Source organism: Battus philenor, unplaced genomic scaffold (assembly GCF_028537555.1).
Source record: "Battus philenor isolate CCGP_79_NKW_IND1 unplaced genomic scaffold, ilBatPhil1.0.hap1 SCAF_6, whole genome shotgun sequence".
Lineage (NCBI taxonomy): Eukaryota > Metazoa > Arthropoda > Insecta > Lepidoptera > Papilionidae > Battus > Battus philenor.
The window spans coordinates 15336411-15361979 of record NW_027181726.1 but is presented as its reverse complement, the minus strand read 5'-3'; the positions used below and the strand labels follow the sequence as shown (position 1 = coordinate 15361979).

Here is a 25569-nt window from a genome sequence, read left to right as displayed (position 1 = left end):
ATTATAAAAACTTTAAAGTTTTTTTCAGACAAACGAGCTTCACATTTATCCCGTCAAAACTTTTACAACTATTCATTCTGTATAAAGTGATCATCCTAAAATATGTTAAATTAGTTTAATTTTTCTATTACAATGCGACAGTCCAATAACTTTTACCATAACAATGCTAATATTGTATAAAATTCGTATTTAAAATAAATGAATAGATAAATTTGTTCATAAATAAAAGACACTAGTAAAATAGTAACTAAAGCTGCCATATAATGTATTGTGATTTTCTAAAATCAAAAGCTGTGATATGATAAGAATGGTGGAGAGGAATGAGAAAAAATATGAAGCCTGGAAGGAGAAAATAAAAAAAGTTTTACCTGAAAGAATAAACCTCTGTAAACCAAGGCCCTATTCCATATGTAGTTAATCAGAGGTCCCAAAAAGGATGGCCATTTTAAAAATACCTTCTTACAGTAAAAAGTCTACACGGGCAGATAATAAACTATAATTTTAATACGTAATAATTTTGATATATGAAATCGTTTTTTCTTACTACATTATTATAACATTTATTTATTCTAAAATCATATATTTTCACTTAGCAATTTAGTTAAAAATTAATCTCTTTAAAGATTTTGCATCTGTAACAAATCACCTTGTATATGATTATTGTATCAGGCTGAAAGCATTTTGACTGCTTACAAAAAAAATTAATTAAAAAAATAAAGTGTCAAAACATTTCCCGCCAAATACTCCGTAAGCACTATCTTTGTTTTTGCTAATTAGAAACACAAATTATACTTGTAAATGTAGTTTTTCTTTGTTTTTTATTGGCTGGCGTGATGGTACAACATAAATTCTTATTAAATCAACACGCCCTGTGACCATTTCTAAATGTTTCTCTCTCAAGGACGAACCAAATGGCGGCGGAATGAACGACCTTGACAATATCAATGTCAAACAGATTAGTATTAAAATATTAAAGAGACGATTTGTAGATTATAAATACCTACTGCAGAAATATCATACGAGAGGTCTTTAAAAGGAACAAGTAGGCAAAAAAGTGTATGTAACTAGTCAAGATAAATATAATAATATGCGTTATATCGCATATAATAAAAAAATAGAAAACTCAAAATTAAATTACAAAGTAATGTAAATGTAAGAAAAAATGCCAATGTAAACCTGTAAAATGTATTTTAATTATTTATTATTTAATTTAAAAAAAATTTTAGAAAACTTATGTATAGTGGCAAACTTAATGCCGAAGGCATTGTCTGCCAGTCAATCATTAGACGGTACAGATATAAAATAATAAAGTTAGGTGAAAAATGTTAATATTATACAAGACAACAAATATAATAAAAAAGTAAAATCAAATTTATAGGGAAAATTATCACATAGAATACCCTATATATCTATCTATACCTTATATAAATGTATTAATTGCTACTACTTACTATAATTATTTATAAATATATACCATAATATATATATATATATATATATATATATATATATATATATATATACATGTAAAAAGTACCAGAGGCTCCCAACAAAGGGGGTCATAAAAAAACTATAGGTTATAAATACAGCATTCGTGTTGTTAAAATACACAGAGTACAGATAGAAAAATGGAGGTAACTGAGAAATATAATTATTATTATTTTTATTTTTATTACAATGTCTCATTTAATAATAGGTATAATAGTGTATATTTTGTACTTGTTATAATCCTAAATAATTAAATACATAAACATAATGTGAACATAATTTTTTTTATTTTATTTTGCTCCAACTTAAAGCCTCCTGTTATAGAAAAATTGGTGAATTTTATACAAAGAATAAAAATAATTATCAAAAAAAGCAAATGATACTTGTTTTAACAGCTCCTAGTAGATACCGGACTGTTTGTGTATCGTGCGACAGAGATAACGCTCTACGATGCCGAAATTAACCGAATGTCTCTTTCTAAAGATCGATGTGCAATATATATCGCCGGATACTTTACATCTATTACTAATCATACTGTATATTTATTAAGATTATCAGGATTTCATGTAATAATTGCGAAGGCGCCAGGTATATTGCGTACGTTTTAAATTTCAAAACATTCAGCAATATATAAATATATATTCCTATGATAAATATTGACATTATTATAGTAATACTTTATGGAATATAATATATCAAAGATTCTAAGACGGTTTAGAATATATGACCATAAATAAATTTATTGTATTGATATGTTATTTCAACGTAACAAAACATCATTACCGTCGAGAAACGATTGCCATCCAGTTATTTACGTAACATTGTCGTTTGGCATTATTATACGCGATGCTTTATAACTGGCAACTATAGTTTATCAGATTTTTAGATTCATAGGCTTGGCAATGTGCCATACGTACATATATATCAGTGTTAAAAATATAATTCGTACAAAATTGTACACCAACCAAAATTCAATATTTATATACTCGTATATATATATATATAACACACACACACAAACAAAGATTATTTAAAACTGCTTAGTGTTTATCTAACGCAATGTCAAGAAATGCAACTAAACATTTTGTTTTCCATAATATTTTTTTTTTAATTATTTTATTAAATTCACACGTATTGATATTAAAAAAAAGAAACAAATGAAAGCATTGTCCGAAACGATACACACTAATTAGTATCTTTTTTTAAAAATTAACTTTTTTAATGATATCAAAACCAGCCAGATGCAAATAGTACAACCAAAGAGTTTTTATTGCAACTTAATATATACTATTCGCAAGAACAGTGGTAGCCCAGCGATAGAAGACTGGGTACTGTGATCGTAGGTGGTGGATTCGATTCCTGTATTGTAGTTCATTTTATACATTCCTACTGATCATGAATAATTTCCAGAGGATGAACAGCAACGCCCTCTATGTACTATAATACCACACTGTGATCGCAGTGCCAAGTGTGACGAATATGGTATATCCCGCCATATTTTTAGATACATATCTTTAGATATCTTTAGGTAAGGCTTTTGACTTGCAGTGTGCGTCTATGGGCTGGAACGACGATTTAGAAGAAATATTTTTCCCTAACATTATATAATCGCGTAATTATTTAAAACTGGTTATTCAGGGTAGAAGAGTAGTAGAAGAAAAAAATTGAGTTGCCTATATAAACAATTGCTTCATTGATCTCTGTAGGTTATTGCAATAAAAAATATCTTTTCCTCCCACATATACATATATACATATCTTGAGCTATGGTATCCCAAGATATAGTACTGAAACTTGCGATCATATGTCGCGGAATCAATTCCTAGGATACATTCCTGCATAGTTCACACTTTGCATTAATTATATAGGATTGTTCACAAAACATGTTTCCAGATGATGGACAGTAGCACCCTCTGCGTACCATAATACTAAAATATTTAATGGAATCAGGCGTTACCTTGCGGAAGTCTATCCTAAGTAAGGAAAGGACCAATATTTCTCACTCACTCTGTGTTTGACACTAATCGCTGTAACATAACTCCTGAAGATGCCCCGTGGAGGGGTGAAACACGTGTTGAGTGATTTGACGGTGGCAGTTGTGTAGTTCGCATTGTTTGCCGCATGCGCATTTGTCAGCGGGCTGACGGGCGGTGCACTTTGTTGCACGACTACCACTGCATGTGCGGAAGTGGCTAAAAATTGGTCCTTTTCTTACTTAGGATGGACTTCCGCAAGACAACGCCTGATTCCACTAAATACCTATAGACTGAAACGACGACGAAGTATCTTGAACTATTCGACACGTTCTACCGGCTCTAAGGGCACGGTCAAACAATTTCATGCAAATTCACTCGACGACCGTCAGAATGCAGTATCGATAATAATTAAATAATAATGTCACTTATTATCATAAAACCTAAAGTTCACAGTTGCAGCTGTCGTAAGGTGTAAAACGCGTTATTTCATAATCTCTTACCAACATTTATGAGTCATTTAAGTGTCAATGACAAGGGTGTCCATGTTAATTGAATTATAATACGATATGACAAGGGTGTCCATATTGATTAAATTATAATACGAAAGTCCTGATAAAATTTTTGTCAATTTTAGATCCTATTAATTAAAAGAAAACGACGAAGAAACGATTCCACTAGAAAAACATACTTCTGTGCTCAAAAAGTAAGGTGAAATTTTTATTCCGGGCTAATGCCCGGATGTTATAAATTTGATTTAAATAATTTGTCTGTCTTTCTAATAAAGACAGACAAATTATTTTTTATTTTTATTAGATTGGAAGCACTGGAGAAATTACAGGTGTTTTTGTTAAATAATTCAACTTCAAACGCGTGAAGTGCCAAATGGTGTCATAATTGCAAATTTTTTTTTCGGGAAAAAAAGGGATAAAAACTCTTCTCTGACCGCAACCACCGTATTCGCCTGATTTGGATTAAGGCGACTTCTAGCATTGACGAGATGGAATTAGATATGAGGAGATCCCCAAATGAAACAAGGTCAGTGGGCGGGCACATATCTCGTGCAACCGATGGCAGTTGTGGACCGGAAGGTCCTCGAGTGGCCACCAGAAGCCAAGGCTCCCTTAGTAGATTGATGACATAGTTGAGGTTGCAGGAAGTCGCTAGATGCAGCGAACGACTGGTCATAGCAATCTTTGAAAATAAGAAGACTTCTGGTTATTCAGAAAACTCAAAATATCAAAGCAAGGTAATGACACTATTGAAGAATCGATCTAACGCAGCGATTTCCGAAGTGGTCTATATAGACCCCTGGGGGTCTATGACAACCTGCAAGGGGTCTAGGTCAACGAAAAAAATTTGGGGGTCCATGAAATAAAAATGGGGGTAGTGGATTTCAACATCTCTCGTCTTGTAATATCAAAACATTTACATTATTTATAAAAGTACCTATGAAGTAAAAAAATTATTATATATGTTTTAAAATTGTTCAGCGCTGTTACCAATCTCCTAACGAAAAAAAGAAACAGACTGGACATCATTAGCCGAGGAGATTTAAGATTAACCCTTACAAAATTGACGCCAAATGTTGATAATTTATTATTAAAGCATCAGGTTCATCCTTCTCACTAAAAATATTGAGTTATTGCTTATGTTATTTTATTTATAGTTATTTAATGTTACGTATGTTTTACATAACAGATACAAAATTTTATTTTGAGTACTTTTAATTTAAATTTAATTAATAAATGTATAAATTAAAATGTGTTTTTACTTTAAGTTTTTAACACTAAACTTCACTACAGTTAGAAATTTACAGAAAATCAATTTCAGGTAAGTAGAAGGTCTACTCAACACGGAAAAACATGGCAAGGGGTCTACGACACAAAAAACTTTGGGGAACTCTGATCTAACGTCTTGAAGGCTATACCGGAAAAAAAACCATTCCAATTGTTTCAAGGACTTGAAAAAACATTGACAAAATTTTATTATGAATTTTCATTAACAAATTCACTTCACTTTTTTAATCACAGTATTATTATATATAACAATTATTGTTTATTTAAATAAATATAGTTTTATATATCATACACAAGTAGTATTTACAGTGAGCACGTACTTTTTGTAATGATCACACAATTACCAGGCGACCTAGGTTCTCCCTTTCCGGGACATAATTGCAGCTAAATGATACGGGTTTTTAACTTCAATATAGTTTCATACGGTGGGATATTTTTATATCAAAACATTGCGCAAGTTTTACTAATGTTTATTTAATGTTAAATTAGTCTTTTACAAGTTTTGTAATTCAAAATATCTTTATAAAAGTACTCACCTGCGCGATTGAGTCGTCGATAGATATGAACCTTGTAAATGTTTTGTTCATGTATCTGGTTAAGCAAGATCAGTGTTTCAAGATAAAGAAATTAAGTACGTAAATAAGAGCTAAACATGTTATTCGCCATCATTAACATTTATTTATACGTCCACTGCTGGACATAGGCCTTTCACATAGATTTCCAATAGAACCGATTGGAAGCGGCCTATATATGAGTGCGTGTGTGCGTGTGTGCGTGTGTGCGTATGTTCGTGTGTGTGTGTGTGCTTGTCTGCGTATATGCGTGTGTGCGTGTGCGTGTGTGTGCATGTGCGTGTGTGCATGTGCGTGTGCGTGTGTCCAAAAAACGGGGACTATATAATAAATATCAGTTGGATGGCTTCCGACCTCAACAATGTCATCTGTCCAACTTATAAGTGGTCACCACGCTGCGCAGGATTGTGGTCTTTAAATCACATCACATGGCGCATAGAACAGATGCACGCTGGAGCCTTAAAATTCTAGAGCACATCGTTGGACGTCAAAACACAAGGTAGTCAGCTGTAACTGGTCATCAAGGGAGACAGCCACTTTCAATCGATTCTATTGGAAATCCAGGGGATGAGGCCCCTGTTTATGTACTAACCAATTTTTTTACAAAACTACTGCTACATGATGCTTGGCAATATCCAAGGTGCAGTGGTCCGGCGGTAGAGGAGTGACACTTGCGATCGTAGGTCGCGATTTCTATTCCCGGTATACAATCTTATGTAATTCACACACTGTGCATTTATTATATAGGATTGCCACAGATCACAAACAAGTTTACTAAGGATGGGCAGCATAGCATAGCGCTTACTCTATGTTTACGCCATGATATATAATATATTTATAATTTTTCTAATTATCGATACATTAAATTTTCGTATTCATATTTCACACACGAAATTTATTTAATAACTGTGTAGATATCAGTATGTCCTTTTCATATATTCCTATCCTTTTTCTACTCGTATAAAGACGTCGAGTGAACAAGCTGGGCTGTGAAGTGGCAACACTGACGCTTAAGTTAAAAACTGTGACAAAACTTTCTTCCGCCCACCATTATGGTTTCGACCTTGTTACTAACCGCATCCATGTGTGATTTTACTGTGCAACAGACAGTTAATGCTACAACGAGGATCAAAACCCGCGCCGCTTTCAGGACTCTGAGGACCAGGTACTCATATGGTGAGTTCCTTGACCCTTGGCTTCCTATCTTACTATTACTTTTACTGTTGTAACGAACTGACGCTGCATAATATTACATACCGCGTAATTTGCACAACCGCTCTGCAAATACAGTTCACTTACACCGCGAAAAATATTATTATCCCGCAAGCGACGACTATATTCGCCATATATATCCTTGGAGGAATATATATGCCTTGCAATTTTTCATAATACATTACGATGTCATTAATAATAATAAAAAAACTAGCAGACTATAATTATAACGGCGAATCGCAGTAGCGATGATGCTATTAATAATAAAAAACAATTTTGAGATTAAAAATAGCTTTCTTATTGCAATATAAAGTTGCATTGTATTTATATATATCGTACTAATCTGTCAAGGTAAGGATGCATTTATTTTAAACAATTACAAGTAACGTATTTGTATGTGATCGTGATAGCGGCGAACGAACTGTCGTTTAAAACTGTCACTAGGGTGACAATGATTTCCGAATTTTTTTTCTATAATATTTTTAATGTTACTTATTTATTTATATGTCATTCTAATAATGTAAATATATTCTATAACAAAAACCAAAAGACCTTATTGTATAAAAATCAATCTGTGTATAAATCGCTCTGAAATATGTTACAACTTTTTTATTTAAATAGAATTTAAAAGGCCAATAACACCTGACAATATAAGTTCAGTAAGCACAGACACACAATAAATAATTTTTATATATAGCAATTCGAATTTTAAAAACGCTTTTTCTTACTACATTATGACTTCGTTATTTATTGTTTTTAAATAATAATTAATTTAGATATAGTAATTTAAATTTAGAAACCTTTGTAAAAATTTTATTTAATATATATTATGGATTTAAAAAAATTACTATCGAAATACATTCAAAAAAATATCAAAGATAGTAACGATTATTAGTACAATTACAAATAATCATTTACATTTATATTCTAATAACAATTTCAAAAGCAAAATACTATATTTGATTTTACTATATTGTATTAGTATGATTTAAAACCAAATACAACAAAAAATAACAGTTGGCGAAAAATTTATGTCATAATGTGAACGCGCCTTAATTTTTACAAATGGCGTCATATGCCACTGTGCTTTGACATTTATGATGTAGATATAAAGAGAATTAGTTGTCAATAAGCAATTTAACGATACACGTCTTAATAATGTGGAATTATTGTTAAAATTTGACAAATTTTTATTCAGTTGAACGCGGCGTGAATGTCGTTTTCATGCTCCATATGTTCGAATATTCAAGCGCTTGGCCGAGCTTCTCGTGTACACTGAGTTCACTACAAAAGTCCACTACTGTCGCCTTGAAAACTAACATTGAAGAAGATATAATTTGGTGTCAGACGTGTTACAAGCAATAATTTGAAATTCCGTAAAACAAGCGCAATTCTATATGAACTTTTTTTAATTAATGTCATCAGTTTTATATTTAATATATATAAATATATATACACATAAATTAATAAACATATTTATACTAATAATTTTATATATTATCTAATGAACTTTTTTAATAACAAAGAACTCTATATTTAATTTATAACTAAATGGCTGCCAGTTCAAATTATAACATTACTTTTGCACCGCCTGTTACATTGGAATCAAAGTTATAAATTCTTTTTTAATGTACAATAGATCATATTTCTTATTGACGTCAAGTTGATTTTTCGATGATAAATACCTCAAACCTGAAAAGAACTAATTATAGAAAATCAGTGGGACCATATATTTTATTTAAAAACTATATGTACCTGCGACTTCGTTCGCGGACTATTTAACTATAAAATATTTAGTTCAAAAATTTTTTTCGTTTAAGAATGTTACTTCTTATTTTATCAGCTACCTGCCAGTATAAGTCCCGTCAAAATCGGACCAGACATTTCAGAGATTAGCCGGAACAAACAGATAGACAAAATTTAATCACTTTAATTTTGTTGTTTACCGTATATACATTCACATGCAATAGTAAAAAGCGGTTAATTTAATATTAAAAACAGACACTCCGATTTTATTCACTTGTATCAATTATAAAATTATATATTTTATGAATACACAAACGGTCTTTGACGTTTTTATATATTCTAAATAAAATAAATTTGAATGCATTTAATATTATGCATGCATTAAAAATAAATTATTAAAAATACATTTTGTAATATTACTGTTCCATTGGTCAATGTTTCTATAGTGTTACCGCTCGATTCGAATTTCAAAAATGATTTAAAGTTAAATCATTTTTGAAATTCGAACGCCGATTTGAATTGAGACGTCATCAGTGATGAGGTCGCTGCTGCTGCGCTAGGCTCGTGTAAATTGTAAATACTCTTTACATATGTCAATACACTTTCGATTACCCATTGTTATCATGTTCCACGCGAATGTGATGGATGACTCACCTCCACCCCTTAATCTCGTATATATCCTAATATTTCATGTTCTAATTTAGGCACCCTAATGAGAATTGCTGGGTGCAGTTTAATGTTGGTTAAATAAACATTTTATAGGTCCTTCCACGCTACGCCCCACTGACGTCATTCCATCTCGACAAAAGTTTCACAGCACGAACGATAAGTTAGACGAAATTGGATTAACAATTGTATTTGTCTTTGGTACAAACTGCAGACAAATTTATTAGCAAGAATAAATGGAATTATATTTTTGCAATTTCATCGTAATTGGTAATGTAATATAACATTATTTCATACACCCGCCGAAACCAATTGGAATCGACAGCGTTCAGGAAGCTCTGAAACATCTTCTCGTCCAAAATACTGCAATATATGGATTTGAAGGTCTTTGATCAGTGTATATTCCCGGTAATGACTTATAGACACATTAGATCTTATAGGGGAACTAGAAGTTACTTAAAGCGCAATAAAGAAGGCTGTAGCACTCCAGGAGGAACGGTGAAGGATGAGAAAAAGGAATTGAGAAGATTGGAAGATATTGTGATGGATAAAAGAAGTAAGAAAAGGACCAATATTTAGCCATTTCCGCACATGCAGTGGTAATCGTGCAACAAAGTGCACCGCCCGCCAACCCGCTGATAAATGCGTATGCCTCAAACAATGCGAATTACACAACTGCCACCGTCAAATCACTCAACACGTGTTTCACCCCTCCACGGGGCATTTTCAGGAGTTTTGTTGCACCGATTAGTGCCAAACACAGAGTTTTGTTTTCTTACTTAGGATGGACTTTCGCAAGGTAACGCCTGATATCATTAAATGGATAAAAGAAGAAAATAAGTAAATGATTAAGTAAAAACTGTCCATATAAACCCATAAAAATGGAGAGAACTAAGGCCAGAGCTGTGCAGCGAGATCGAATCATAAATAGAGAGATCCGCAGAAGAACAAACGTTACTGGCGTAGCTTCTAGGATTGCTTGTCTGTAGTGGCAGTGAGCGTGGAGCATCGCTCGTGCAAGTGACGGCCTTTGCAGCTGCTTCTCAAGTATTGACCACGAGCCTGTAGATGCACCATGGTCCTCCTTGGTCCTCCCTCTAGGCCAACTGACTATATAGTCAATGTCACGGGAAATACCTGGATTTGGGCACCGGAAAACCAGTATTTGTGATCATCTTTCATTTAACGATCAATGTTGCACTATCGTTAATATTATACTTTGATTAATTTAATTAATAATAATGCTTTCATTCTACAAAGTGTGTCGTAGAAGCCATCCTCTACTAGATGACTGCCTTAAATACTCCCCCTTTTTACGCCCCCAATTTAGAGTGCCTCTCGTTCCCCCATATCATGTTACAGGGACTTGTACAATGATTTTATATTTTCGTTGTCCTTAGGCTGCCTTAACAATTTTGATTACTAAATCTTCTTACATTCATCAATTTTCTTTTTTTTCATCTCTTTCTTTTTCCTTTTATTACCATTCCTTACACCCATTGTCTCTCTTACTTCGACACGTTCTTTGATATCACTGTTCGTTACAATTTCAAATTCCTAACCTTATTTCTGTTTTATGTTTTTATTTCTGACTTTACATTTAAAAACCGCTACTCATTGGTCGCCATCTTGATCGTCATCTTTCAATGTTGCCATATATTTTACCCTTGTTTCTAAATACTTAAACGGATTTTTATTACACTACCGAAGATCTCGATTTGTCGTTTTAAATGGAGTTAGTTAGTTCAATGTTCATGTAAATAAAACCAACAACGTCACGCTTGTCCGAGCATAGATAATTTCAATATCACTGTCACGTGAAGAATTCACTCTCTCCGTGCCATTAACGTTTTCATTATTTAAAAAAAAGATATTTTGAATATCGAATCATGTTCTTTAACATACGTGTTCTATTGATATTTATACCAAACAGAAAAATTTAATAAAAATTATTTTATGATTTTGAGAGTCTAAATCTTTTTTTTTTCTAGATGTGTCATTGGAGAAATTAGATAAAACTTCTCCTGTCGTTGATGGCCTGGATGGATGGATTTTTAATAAACAATACAGGATTACCAATACTTTATTTTATTTCGTCGTATCAGTTCATAGATACCCACTGCAACGCCTAGGCCTCTCCCAAAGATATTTATGGGAGGATGTAATATAATCTCCACACTTCGCAGGCGAATTGGCGATCGCATTGTGGTATTATGGTACGCAGGGGACATCTGGAGATTTGTTTTGTGATAATGCAAAAAATATTATTATATAAGATTGTATATCGTGAGTCGAACCTGTGAGCTACATTCGGAAGTCTCAATCCTTTACCGCTGATCATTGTTGGTATACAACTTGAATCGGGAAGTGTCATAGTATGTGTTGAAAATTCTATATTGTGGGACCGTGAAATGAGCAGGCAACATTTGTGGACTCTTGTAAAACTTCTGTAGTGCTCGTACAATATTAGTAGTTGCATGAGATAAAAATATTTTTTACCTATGATACTAGAGTAGTAAGAAAATGAGATCCAATTGTGGTGTCATTATTTTAGAAATGGTACGAATTATTCACATTTGTGGACTCTTGTAAAACTGCTTGTAGCGCTCGTACTAAATTAGCAGTTGCATGAGATAAAAATATTTTTTACCTATGATGGTAGAGTAGTAACAAAATGGGATCCAATTGTGTTATTATTTTAGAAATGGTACGAATTATTCACATTTGTGGACTCTTGTAAAACTGCTTTTAGTGCTCGTACAATATTAGCAGTGGCATGAGATAAAAATATTTTTTACCTATGATGGTAGAGTAGTAACAAAATGGGATCCAATTGTGTTATTATTTTAGAAATGGTACGAATTATTCACATTTGTGGACTCTTGTAAAACTGCTTTTAGTGCTCGTACAATATTAGCAGTGGCATGAGATAAAAATATTTTTTACCTATGATGGTAGAGTAGTAACAAAATGGGATCCAATTGTGTTATTATTTTAGAAATGGTACGAATTATTCACATTTGTGGACTCTTGTAAAACTGCTTGTAGCGCTCGTACTAAATTAGCAGTTGCATGAGATAAAAATATTTTTTACCTATGATGGTAGAGTAGTAACAAAATGGGATCCAATTGTGTTATTATTTTAGAAATGGTACGAATTATTCACATTTGTGGACTCTTGTAAAACTGCTTTTAGTGCTCGTACAATATTAGCAGTGGCATGAGATAAAAATATTTTTTACCTATGATGGTAGAGTAGTAACAAAATGGGATCCAATTGTGTTATTATTTTAGAAATGGTACGAATTATTCACATTTGTGGACTCTTGTAAAACTGCTTTTAGTGCTCGTACAATATTAGCAGTGGCATGAGATAAAAATATTTTTTACCTATGATGGTAGAGTAGTAACAAAATGGGATCCAATTGTGTTATTATTTTAGAAATGGTACGAATTATTCACATTTGTGGACTCTTGTAAAACTGCTTTTAGTGCTCGTACAATATTAGCAGTGGCATGAGATAAAAATATTTTTTACCTATGATGGTAGAGTAGTAACAAAATGGGATCCAATTGTGTTATTATTTTAGAAATGGTACGAATTATTCACATTTGTGGACTCTTGTAAAACTGCTTGTAGCGCTCGTACTAAATTAGCAGTTGCATGAGATAAAAATATTTTTTACCTATGATGGTAGAGTAGTAACAAAATGGGATCCAATTGTGTTATTATTTTAGAAATGGTACGAATTATTCACATTTGTGGACTCTTGTAAAACTGCTTTTAGTGCTCGTACAATATTAGCAGTGGCATGAGATAAAAATATTTTTTACCTATGATGGTAGAGTAGTAACAAAATGGGATCCAATTGTGTTATTATTTTAGAAATGGTACGAATTATTCACATTTGTGGACTCTTGTAAAACTGCTTTTAGTGCTCGTACAATATTAGCAGTGGCATGAGATAAAAATATTTTTTACCTATGATGGTAGATTAGTAACAAAATGGGATCCAATTGTGTTATTATTTTAGAAATGGTACGTATTATTCACATTTGTGGACTCTTGTAAAACTGCTTTTAGTGCTCGTACAATATTAGCAGTGGCATGAGATAAAAATATTTTTTACCTATGATGGTAGAGTAGTAACAAAATGGGATCCAATTGTGTTATTATTTTAGTAATGGTACGAACTATTCACGCCACAATTGGTATTTGGATATAAGAGACTGCCGCAATATGTCACAGGTGTACTTATCTTATCAAATTGTCAACTATATAAATACGTCTGAGTCAGTTCTAGTGATATCATGTATTCGTATACTTAAAAATAATATATTTATGTATTTTCCCATTAAATTATTTTCTTTGGTATCATATAATAAAGTAAAGAAACTAAATAAAATTAAAAAGCGCTTACTTACAATATTATAGTAAATTCAAGAGAAATCTTACAATTTTTTAAAGCCGAAGAAATATGAACAGTTAAAAAATAATAAAATTGTAAGTCTGGAGAGAAGACAAAAGGAATTAAAGATATTTAATTACACTTTTTTTGAACACCATAGGCAAGAACTAAAAAAATAGAAAAAAGTCATATACAAGTACAAGAGGCGGTCTTATCGCTCATGGCGATCTCTACCAGACAGCCTTTGGATGGAGATGAGAGACATGAAGGAGATGTTTAGGTTTACATATTCTCACGACCATGGATCGGGTATGAGGAAACGCAGACTCAATAAAAAAACGCTTTTTAATTTTCTAGATTTCGTGCAATAAAACTGGCTGCTATTCTGTCCACAGAAGTCTTTTCTTCAGGATATGGACTGATTTAAAATGCTCCCAGTATCAGCTTTTATAGTCATCAACGAGTATTCTATTATGTAATCATTTTAATATTTTAAAAATTAAAAATGATATTGTCAATTTTCTTGCATGCCAGCTGCAGTATAAAACCTCTTTAGTCGTTACAAACTATAATTTGGATACTCGTTCTAATTGATTTTAGTCATACCAACTTCTTGAACTTTTTCTAAACATTCTGTGTGTGACAGCTTTATTGACGTTTCCTGCCTTCGTGCCGATATATAATATATACATATATTACTATACACTAATACATATATAAAAAATACATACATTAATATACACATATATATATATATATACAAAAATATTTATCATGAAGGGAAATTCAGGGAAGAATGACAAAAGATGAGTATGGGATAATTCCATAGTTTTAATAAATAAATAAAAAGTTATGTAAATAAAGATCTTATCGAAACATTATAGGGATTGAATGACAGGTCATAAAAACGAGACCACAGAAAAAAAAAACAACCAAATAGATAAATAACGGGTGATCAGTATCTACTTTGACAATACAACGTTGAAGACCACGTTCTAAAACATTGGTTCACCACTCCCTTTTTTTTCAAAATTAGGTTTAAAACCCGAATAAACTACGTACGAATGCGCATATCAAGATTGTTGACTCACTTCTGTCATTCCAGTATCAAGAAACACTAGATAAGCAGTCTTCCATTTGAGACAAAAATTACTCACTAGAAATATCAATCGACGATGACTTATATTGACTCAAAGATCTGTAATCAATTTTAACGAAAATATATAGGAGTTCTAGTGGGTTCTGGGAAAGCAACAAATTTTGCATAAATTGCACAGAAAAAAATTAAAAGAGAAGAAAAAAAAATAGCAATTCTCTTACTGCATGCTAAATCTTGTCGTCGTTATCATTTCAGCTGTTTCGTCCACTGTTGAACATGTCTGATCATGGGGTCTGATTTCCTTATCTTCTTTCTTCACCTCGCGCGATTGGACATGTCGTTCTCGGGAACTTTGCAGGCAGTCATGTCTTTCGCTATGGTATCTGCCAGTCTTGTTCTCGGTCTTCCTTTTATTCTTGACCCAGAAATATTTAGATCCATAGTGATATTCCGATGTATTCAGATCTCTTTTCGTGTCCGTACCATCTAAGCCGACTCTCTTGTAGCTTATCGGCGATGTCACGTACCCCGAGGCTACCGTGAACATACTCGTTGCGTATGGGAGCCTCATTACTCCGCACATCTACCGAAGCATCTTCATTTCGGTAACTTGGGCTGAACGGATATGGCTTTGTGTTTCCCATGTTTTACACCCATTGGTCAGAACAGGTCTTATCATGCTATTATATATCAGGCCTTTAAGCTTTTCCTCGATCACAGGTAACGCCAGTTATTTCCCGTCATTTTAGCCAGCCAATTGCAATTCGGTGTTGTATATGCCCATGTTTCACTCTCATAAAAACAATAAAGAATATTAAAGAAATATATTTATAAATAAAAATAATTCTAACTTTGAAGATGCCTTTTTCTCACTATAATAACATTGATATTTAATACTTCTGAAGCCATTGATTTTTGAATATGGTTTACCATATGCCCACTGCAAGATATGCTCCTCCCCCATAGATGATCACGGCGGTCTCCCTAGTGGAAGGCTTTCTCATGCCGCGTCCACCGGCTTGTGGTCATCCTTCTAGAACCTTTCGATCCCCAACGTTCATCAGTTGCCCGTTCACTGCCACTTCAGAAGAGCAATTCTTCGAGATACTTCGGTAATTTTGGTTCTTCTGCGGACATCCTCATTTTTGATTCGATCTCGCAGCGAAACTCCATACCTCTATCCATTGCTCTACCTTGAGCTTTTTTATGAAATACCGCTGTAAGAAGTTGTCGACTGTAAATTAGCCTTTCAAATCATTTACGCCTATAACCAATCATCCTTATATATATTTATATATATATATATATATATCAAGCGTTATGCATAATACTACAAATAAATACATTTAAAAAACTTTTAAGTTAAACGGTTTTTTGATACTCATATTGTGGTGGTTGTGGAAAAATACGTACCTAGTCCGCCATATTGGAACGGCGTCCATCTTGAATTTTAAATTTTGACATAATCATCGTGTTTTACTAGTGTAGCCCTTTCATTTGATACCCATATTGAGGTGGTTAAGGAAAAATATGTAATCCACCATTTTGTATCGGCGGCCATCTTAGATTTATAATTTTATTGGTTTTATTATATTGTATTGTCATCTAAATTAAATATGTGTACCAAATTTCAGATCAATCTGACAACGGAAAGGTGCTTAAATTTTAATTTCTAATTTTAACACAAATAAATTCCGTACGGGTCGAACTAAATAAAACTATTTAAAAACACTATTTACAATACCAAAGAGTAATATGAATCATTTTGTGACGTTGAATGACGTCACTGACACCAATGCCGCCTTGTTCGTAACAACGTCCGACGGCGATGTGTCTAATTTATTACGAAATTTACAAATTATCACGTTTTCTTATCACACAAGCTGTCGTGGTTAGTTAGTGTACTGTTCTCAAGTTCAACTACTTTTGCGAGTTGTTTTTATTATTGCTATACATAACAATAACGCATTGTTGGCGATTTTTTTTAATCAAGAATATTGTTAAACTTACCAATTGGAATTATATATGCATTTGCTCTCAAATTAAAGAATCTGAAGACACATTCGTGTACAGTCAGTTCCATGGGTCACAAACTCTTTACCAATTTTGACCTGGACTGTACCCATTGTCAAACATCCGATATAAAATTTCACTGTCAAATCAAGTTACACTCCATTAAACTATAATTCAACCCGTACTCAGAACAGATTCGAAGTCGAAAGGAACAAATTCATACATAGAATCTCAGACGGAGAGGTTTCAAGTGCATATCGACATCTATTCATTATTTTAACTCTGTCACTCAACATAGAGTGTCACTGTCATATTCCATTAAACTACTCGGGTATTCGTGGACTACGTGACGGCTGTACCACAAGCCACGTACATAATACAGCTGTCATTGGTTAACCAATCGGTCTTATTGGAAGCACAGCCGGATTATAAATCAAATGGGGACATCAACCCTTGACAATACTAGATAGAAGTCTTACAGGAGTTTATTTCACCGTTAAAATCATTTAATAAAGAAGAAAAGAATTAATATTATATTGTATAGTCATCTAAATTTAATGTGTGTACCAAATTTCAGATCAATCTGACAACGGGAAGGTGCTTAAATTTCAATTTCTAATTTTAAACCAAATAAATAAACAAATAAATTCCGTACGGGTCGAACTAAATAAAACCGTTTAAAAATATATGAATATGTACATATCTTTATAGGGTGTATGCATGAATAAGTTGAACCTGATAGTCGGTTGACCTTATTAGAGCCTAACGTTAAGTCAAGCTGAGTTATGTTGATTGCTGGGAGGGTGCGTCAATACAGATAACATAAATTTACGGAATGTCACCGAAAAGGTCGAATTCCGGAAAATATATCGTCACAATATTACGCCTATAAAGTTTAACATACATTCACAAGTTCTCCAGACTTTATAATGTTTATTTTTTAAGTCTAAGCTTTTTTTATTTAAGCTGGAGTAACTTCTAGAGCAGCGATTCCCAAAGTGGTCTATATCGACCCCTAGGGGTCTATGACAACCTGCAAGGGGTCTACGTCAGCGAGAAAAAACTTGGGGGTCCATGAAATGAAAATGGGGGTCCACGATAGTGGATCTCAACACATACGCTGATAGTACTTATTTACTTACATCATACTATCTTATAATATCAAAACATTTACATTATTTATAAAAGTACCTATGAAGTAACAAAGTATTAATATGTTACGTATATTTTACATAACAGATAGAAAATTTTATTTAGAGTAGTTTTAATTTAATATCAATTAATAAATGTATAAATTAACATATGTTTTTAGTTTAAGTTTTTAACACTAAATTTCACAACAGCTAGAAATTTACAGGAAATCAATATTAGGTAAGTAGGAGGTCTACCCAACACGGAAAAATATGGCAAGGGGTCTACGACACAAAAAAGTTTGGGGAACTCTTTTCTAGAGCATCAAGGGGTGCGTCAACCTTCAAAAGATCTTTGAAGATGGATTTACTCCCCTCTCTCTCAAGTTAATGATCGTGGTTATGTATTTTTATCCGTAAATAGACGAGTTGCTTTGACATATTTTTTCTTTCTTTTCAGCTGATGGACACCCACTACAAGGCATTAAGCTTTCCCTAAAAATCGACACGATGAAAGCTCCTACGTTGACCTCATCCAGCTTTTTGGATATATATATCCAATGGTGCGTCCACGCTGCGTCTACTAGCTTGTGATCGCCACTTGAGAGCGTTTCCGCCCAGAGCCACTTCAGACGAACAATTCATCGATCTACGTAGACATAGGCTAATAAACTTAATAAATACTTAAATGGAATCAGGCGTTATTTTGCGGAAGTCCATCCTAAGTAAGAAAAGGACCAATATTTAGCCACTTCCACACATGCAGTGGTAGTCGTACAACAAAGTGCACCGCCCGCCAACCCGCTGACAAATGCAAACACACTCTGTGTTTGGCACTAATCGATGTAACATGACTCCTGAAGATGCCCCGTGGAGAAGAAAAACACGTGTTGAGTGATTTGACGGTGGCAGTAGTGTAATTCGCATTGTTTGCCGCATACGCATTTATCAGCAGGCTGGCGTGCGGTGCACTTTGTTCCCAACTACCACTGCATAAGCGGAAGTGGCTACATATTGGTCCTTTTCTTAATTAATAAATACGATACAAGCTTTCATAGATGTGTGTTATCTATGATCTATTGTCTCGGATGAAGATGTTGCTGTTAGCACTGGGTGCTTTAACAGCTTCTTCGGAACAGAGTTCACGGAACGGAAGGGTCCGTGAAAACCTGTGATTACTGCAGTAAAACTTGTTCCACCATGTTCACTGGCTAGCTCGCAGTCTTTCAACGAGTTATGCCCAGGATTCATAACACGAGAACAAATCAGGAATAAGGAGGTTTGTTAACGAACGAAGGTCCAAAACGAGCCCAGTTCAATAGATTAGGGTCAGATGGAGGTCCATTATAAATATATAAGGTAACTTAAAATTGCGATTGGATCCGTAACGGGCTCTGGGCCAGGACAAGCCTAAAACACGTATGACTTTATGAGAGTTTCTACAGAAGTAAGAACAATTGTTACTCTAAATTCCTTTAACATTTCATAAATCCTTTACAGAGTAATAGAGTTTTCTTTACAAACTGTTTTTTAGTTTTTTTTTTTTTATGCCACACGTGTAAATCCATTGCCAGGTATATTTTATATCTTATTTATTTTTAATCTACTTCTCTCAGTTTATATGATAATTATATATTTATATCATAGTTAATATTTACGTTCCTAATAGCATTATTTAGTATTAATTATGGGTTGAATTTTTTTTTTGTTATTCTTCTCCCATGAGATCTATTACGCCCATTCGAAAGGATAGGTCTCCCCCAAAGATATAAAGGGGGATATACTATAATCGCCACGCTTGGCAGGGGGGTTGGCGATCGCAGTGTGACACGTAGAGGTCGCTGCTGTCAGACCTTTGAAACCTTTTATGTGGGCTGTGGTAATCTTATATGATTAATACCCAAAGTGTGAATTACATAAGATTTTATCCCAGGAATCGAACTCGCGACCTTATTTTTTCTTTAATATATAAACCCAAGTCTTTATTGAACAGATAATAAAATGAAAACCACGTATTTATCCAATCAAGGAACAAGACAATCTTTCGTTTCGTCTTTCATGACATGCAAAATAATTTTTAAAGCATTTTTTTTTAATTATTAACTCGATACAATTACAAGTTACATAATATTTACATAAGTCAAAATTTTGTGCAGCTAAAAATTTAACACATTACATATATTAACAATGGCAATGTTTAACAATGTATGTTTAAAAAGTAAGAATTGATATTGAAACAGGTGTGATAAGTTGAGGCAAAGTCAAACAAGTACACTTCTATATAACCTGATCGTGAGGTCCCAGGTTCATTACAAAATAAACCTTTATATATCTAATTCATTTGTATAAACAAAATATATTTTTTTATAAAATTCTGCAAATTATAATTGTACTACCGTTAACAAAATTTATAACGCATATTAAAAATATATTGACGAAAAAGGCTATTATTATTATTTAATAAACGAATATTTAAATGACAAGAATCCTTGACAGTGATGTCGCCTGATTGTTTTGATATCATTTAGGATATACCTGACAAAGTGTATATGTATAAATCCGCGTTAAACTTTATTCAAAGATGAGTTGTTGTGGAGTTTTTTCTTGCTAGTTCTTCACAGACCCCGTTAATGGAGACCCCTCGTGCTCCCTATTTTGTTGTAAGACAGTAAAGTTTGATATTCTTTAGTGATCTTTTCACATTTTTCCTTTTTTTCTGTACTCTTCTATCATTCTTCGTATGATGTATCTTTCCTCTTCTTTCATTCTACAACTTTCTATCATAATTATTTCCATTTATTCATCGCCTCGTTACTCAAATATCACATTACTTAGTTTATACTTATTTATGATATTTCACATAATTATAATGTGGTAATTATTACAATTTAGTCACATATTATAATTTTCATTTTATTTTTGTTTTCTCTATCGACTTGTATCTGTTCTGCACTTGAGAAACGGGAGATACAATGTTATATAAATCACATTTTGTGTATTAATTATATGGGATTAAAACTGCTCATAAACAAATTTAAAGAGCAATGTACAGCAGTGTCCTCTGCATACCATAATACCCACACTGCGATCGCCAAACCACCTGCCAAGCGTGGTGATCGTGAGATATAGATATCTGTTAAAAATTTAATAAAAACTAGCAGACTGTAATTATAACAGCGTATAGCAACATCGCGATTAAGTTATTAAACATAAAAATCTTAATATTAAATTATAAAGAAAACTTATGCCATTCCATCACGACAAACTTCACGATTAAAAGATTCCTTTGTTACTTTCAAATGCCAGTAATGTTTCTTCACACTTCAACAGGTATAGTTATTCGTATGTAATTAATTATTCATAAATCTGTGAATAAATACAGTTGTGATTATTGTACTTATGACTGAAATCATTAAATTTTTTTTAATCGTTAATTCGAAATGAGAATTATTCTGCTAAGAATTTGAAGAGGTGAATGTATAGGTTACTTATCAGCTAAAATCTTTAAATCATTTAAACCTATTACCAATCACTCGTACGTAGAATAGAGAGAGTATTTTATTCTGAAATATGTGACACTAATTTATTTTTTATATTTCAATGCGACATACAAATAACTTCTAGTACTATAAAGTCTGCATTGACAGATATTAAACAATAGTTTACTTTAATGATGATGATGGCGGCGGTGAAGATGATGTTGATGGTGGTGATGATGTTGATTGTGGTGGTGGTGGTGATGGTGGCAGTGATGGTGGTGGTGGTGGTAATAATTGTAATAATAATGGTGATGATGCTTTAACGTTAATAATGATTTTGATAAAGATAATAATTGGTGGTGATAGTGGTGGTGATGATGATGGTGGTGGTGGTGATGATGCTGATGATGGTAGTGGTGGTCGTGGTCGTGGTGGTGATGGTGATGATGATGACGATGACGACGACAACGACGACGGCGACGATGATGATGCTGATGGTGGCGGTGGTGGCGGTGGAGATAATAATTATGATAATAATTACGAAAAACGAATACTGATAATAATAATAATAATAATAATTAAGCTTCATTTCATTCCATACAAATGCTGTAATTTTTAATAATAGTTTTGATAATTTTGTACTAAGTTTGCATGAACCCCTCAGGGTAAATTATTATTATTAATGGCTTCCGTTTTTATGTGCATCTCGATACAATAATAATTTTTCAACAGAGTTCTATCATTAACATCTTTATCTTTCTTCCATGTTAACGTCAATTATTCTTGTTTCTTTTATTTCTCACATATTCTTTCATTTCTTTTTATTCTTTGTTCGTTCATACCTAACCTTACTTTCGTTGTGTTGTCTGTTTGTTTCGACTAATCTCTGAAATTACTTGAGCTATTTTGACGATACTTTTACTAGCAGGTAACTAGTATAATATGGAATAACTTAGACTCCTTTAAAAAAGTATTTTCCATTACATACATAATCACAGATACATCTAGTCTTACATATTATGAAAGAATTTTAAGCATTAGAATGTTGTGTATTACTCTATAGTTACATTGGATACATTTGTCTAATAACATTTAAAATATTCCTAATCAAAATACAATTGTTTTGTACAAAGTAAAATTTGTACATATTGTGAATATTTCAAACGTTTCATCACAATGTTTCATTTATTGTATTTTACGAGTGATCTAATGTATTGACTTTTGTTTGTAAATATTGGTGTAACCATTTTAGTCATATCATATCTGAGCATATCGCAGGTTTGATTCCTGGGATACTGTCTTATATGAATCACAGTTTGCCCTTCAATTATGTTATTGCCACTGCTCACATACAAGTGTACAGAGGATGGAGGGCAGCATACTTTGCGTACCATAATACCACATTGCTATCGTCAACCCAAGCGTCACGATTATGGGATATTCCATTGATATCTACTAGGGAAGCATAATGGCTTCTAGTAGACGTGTATGTGCTGAAACAACGATGATTTTGACTACTTTAACTTACTCAAGAAGAGTGAAGGAATACGTTTTGCGAAATTTTATTAAAAAAAATATGGACTTTGTGTTTGGCACTAATCGGTGTAACATAACTCCCGAAGACGTGTTGAGTGATTTGGCGGTGTCAGTTGTGTGATTCGCATCGTTTGCCGCATACGCATCGATCAGCGGGCTGGCGGGCGGTGCACTTTGTTGCACGACTACCACTGCATGTGGGGAAGTGGCTTAATATTGGTCCTTTTCTTACTTAAAAAATTTGATTCTGAATTAGATATTTTCAGTCTTTTACGTAGCCTTGTAAATACACTATTGACGGTTCTTTTTTTATTTTATTATAACTAATATATACGTACAAAATAATATCATAAATATATTGCACTGTAATAATTTTACCTATACACGTCGTGAAGAATCTTCTCCACTGCCTCGCTATTTTTAAACAATATCACATCATCTAGTACAGTTCCTTAAAGATTTATTTCCGTGAACAATGATACATCCGGACATCAAAGCCTTAGAAGCCTTTTTTATGCGCCTTTACATGTTATTATACATTTTTTGGATAATTTTTAATAAGGTGCAATTAGGTGGAATATATCACGTATGCCAATGATGGTTGTGACGATCACTTGATGATGAACTGACAGACGTGGTGAGGGTATGACATCCACTAGGTGGAATAGATAGCCAGGGTCATTGAAAGTCTTTGGATACGATCAGCGTAAAACCATGGTGGCGATGTTTAGTGGAGGCATGTGCCTTGTCATGCCATCGGCAGACATGAAGACGTTCACTGATAGTGGGTTCGATTCCTAAAATCACATGCAAATATTATTACAACGCTATTGAATAAAAACACCGATACAAAACATCATGTGTAGGTATGTAAGAAAGGACCAATATTTAGCTACTTCCGCACATGCAGTCGTAGTCGTGCAATAAAGTGCACCGCCCGCCAGCCCGCTGTTAAATGCGCATGCGGCAAACAATGTGAATTATACAACTACCACCGTTAAATCACTCAACACGTGTTTCACCCCTCCACGGGGCATCTTCAGGAGTTATGTTACATCGATTAGTGCCAAACACAGAGTAAGCTCAGTCAGTCACCGCTTTGTTATTTATATGCCACCTCCTCCCCCTCTACCACTCAAAGTCACGTGACCGATCACGTGGGCTATTTTTATTATACCCTCTCTTACGCCTAAGTTAAATTTGCAATTTTAAGTAATAGATGAGTGCTTCGAGCGAGTCCGCTGGTAAATTTGTAATAATGGAGAGGAAGAAACGCCTGATTCCATTAAAAATCATGTAGGTATATTTTAGGCAAACCTGGGGAAGTTCCGGATCCACCCTTCGTTCCGAGTGACCCACGCTGCAGTGCTTGCCGCAAACAATAATTACACTATACACCTCTACTCAGGCAGAGCTGTCTTTTACTTGCGAACATCATCATGCATCTGGAGTAGGACTGCCATATGACAGTTCCGTGAACTCAGTTCATATGAAGCTCTTAAAGCCCTGGACTAATCAACAGAAATCAATCAAGAAAATATACGACTTAGATACAATTATAGGAATCCATTTTGTCTTAGTGAATTACCACTATTAACCCTTTCCACTCCAAGGCTGTTATGTAGCATCGATAAAATTTAATTGAATTATAGTATCTTGCGATTCTAAAATATATTTCATTTATTCGTGATTCAAACATTTTAGTAACAAAAATCTTTCCTGTTTTAAAATTTTCCGCAAAAAGATGTATTACACCATGTCGAGTATCACTCGACAGTGGAGCTCGTGGAACAAAATCAGTGTCGAGTGACATTCGACATTAGAGTGGAAAGGGTTAATTCACGAAAGCCTTCTCTTGCAATTGTAGTAACTTTGTAAAACGCTACTCACACAGCTAAGCATAGTACAAAGTAATTAAATCACTAGTCGAATGAAACGCGACGTGTTATCGCTGTAACAACATGAACGCTGTTATGCAAGATGTTACATTTTACAAAAACTCTTACATTGTTAAGAATCCGAATAAATATCCATAAGAAAATATCTAAACGAGGAAAAGGATAGACTATACTCTGATATGAAGCCGTCATCGCAGAGGAAGAAACTGAGGAGTCTTCTGAATGTTCATCAAATGACAAATTAAGAGTTTTTATTCTGAAACTGAAAATCATTGACCGTCTAATCGTGATCTCCTTAACCTGCTATTGTTATAAAGCACGAGTTACAGAACCCTCTAAACAATAAACACGGAACCCTATAATCAAAAAGTGCCTACATACGCGTGTCCTTAAAGGTATTTATAGATTTTTGTGTACGTTTCTCGGAAAGTCTAATCGAGTACTATCTCGAACTTACTAGAACAGTATTGTGTTTTGAGTTATAAGATTAAGATCTAAGATCAGTGACACAAAGTGACTATTTGGTAAAGTCATTTGGACAGTGATTTCT

General features: G+C 33.4%; 1 protein-coding gene across 1 annotated transcript in view; it reads right to left on the bottom strand.

Annotated features, from left to right (window-relative positions):
• Positions 1–25569, bottom strand: part of LOC137930545 (uncharacterized) — a 74743-nt gene that overhangs the window by 33512 nt on the left and 15662 nt on the right. The window lies entirely within an intron of this gene.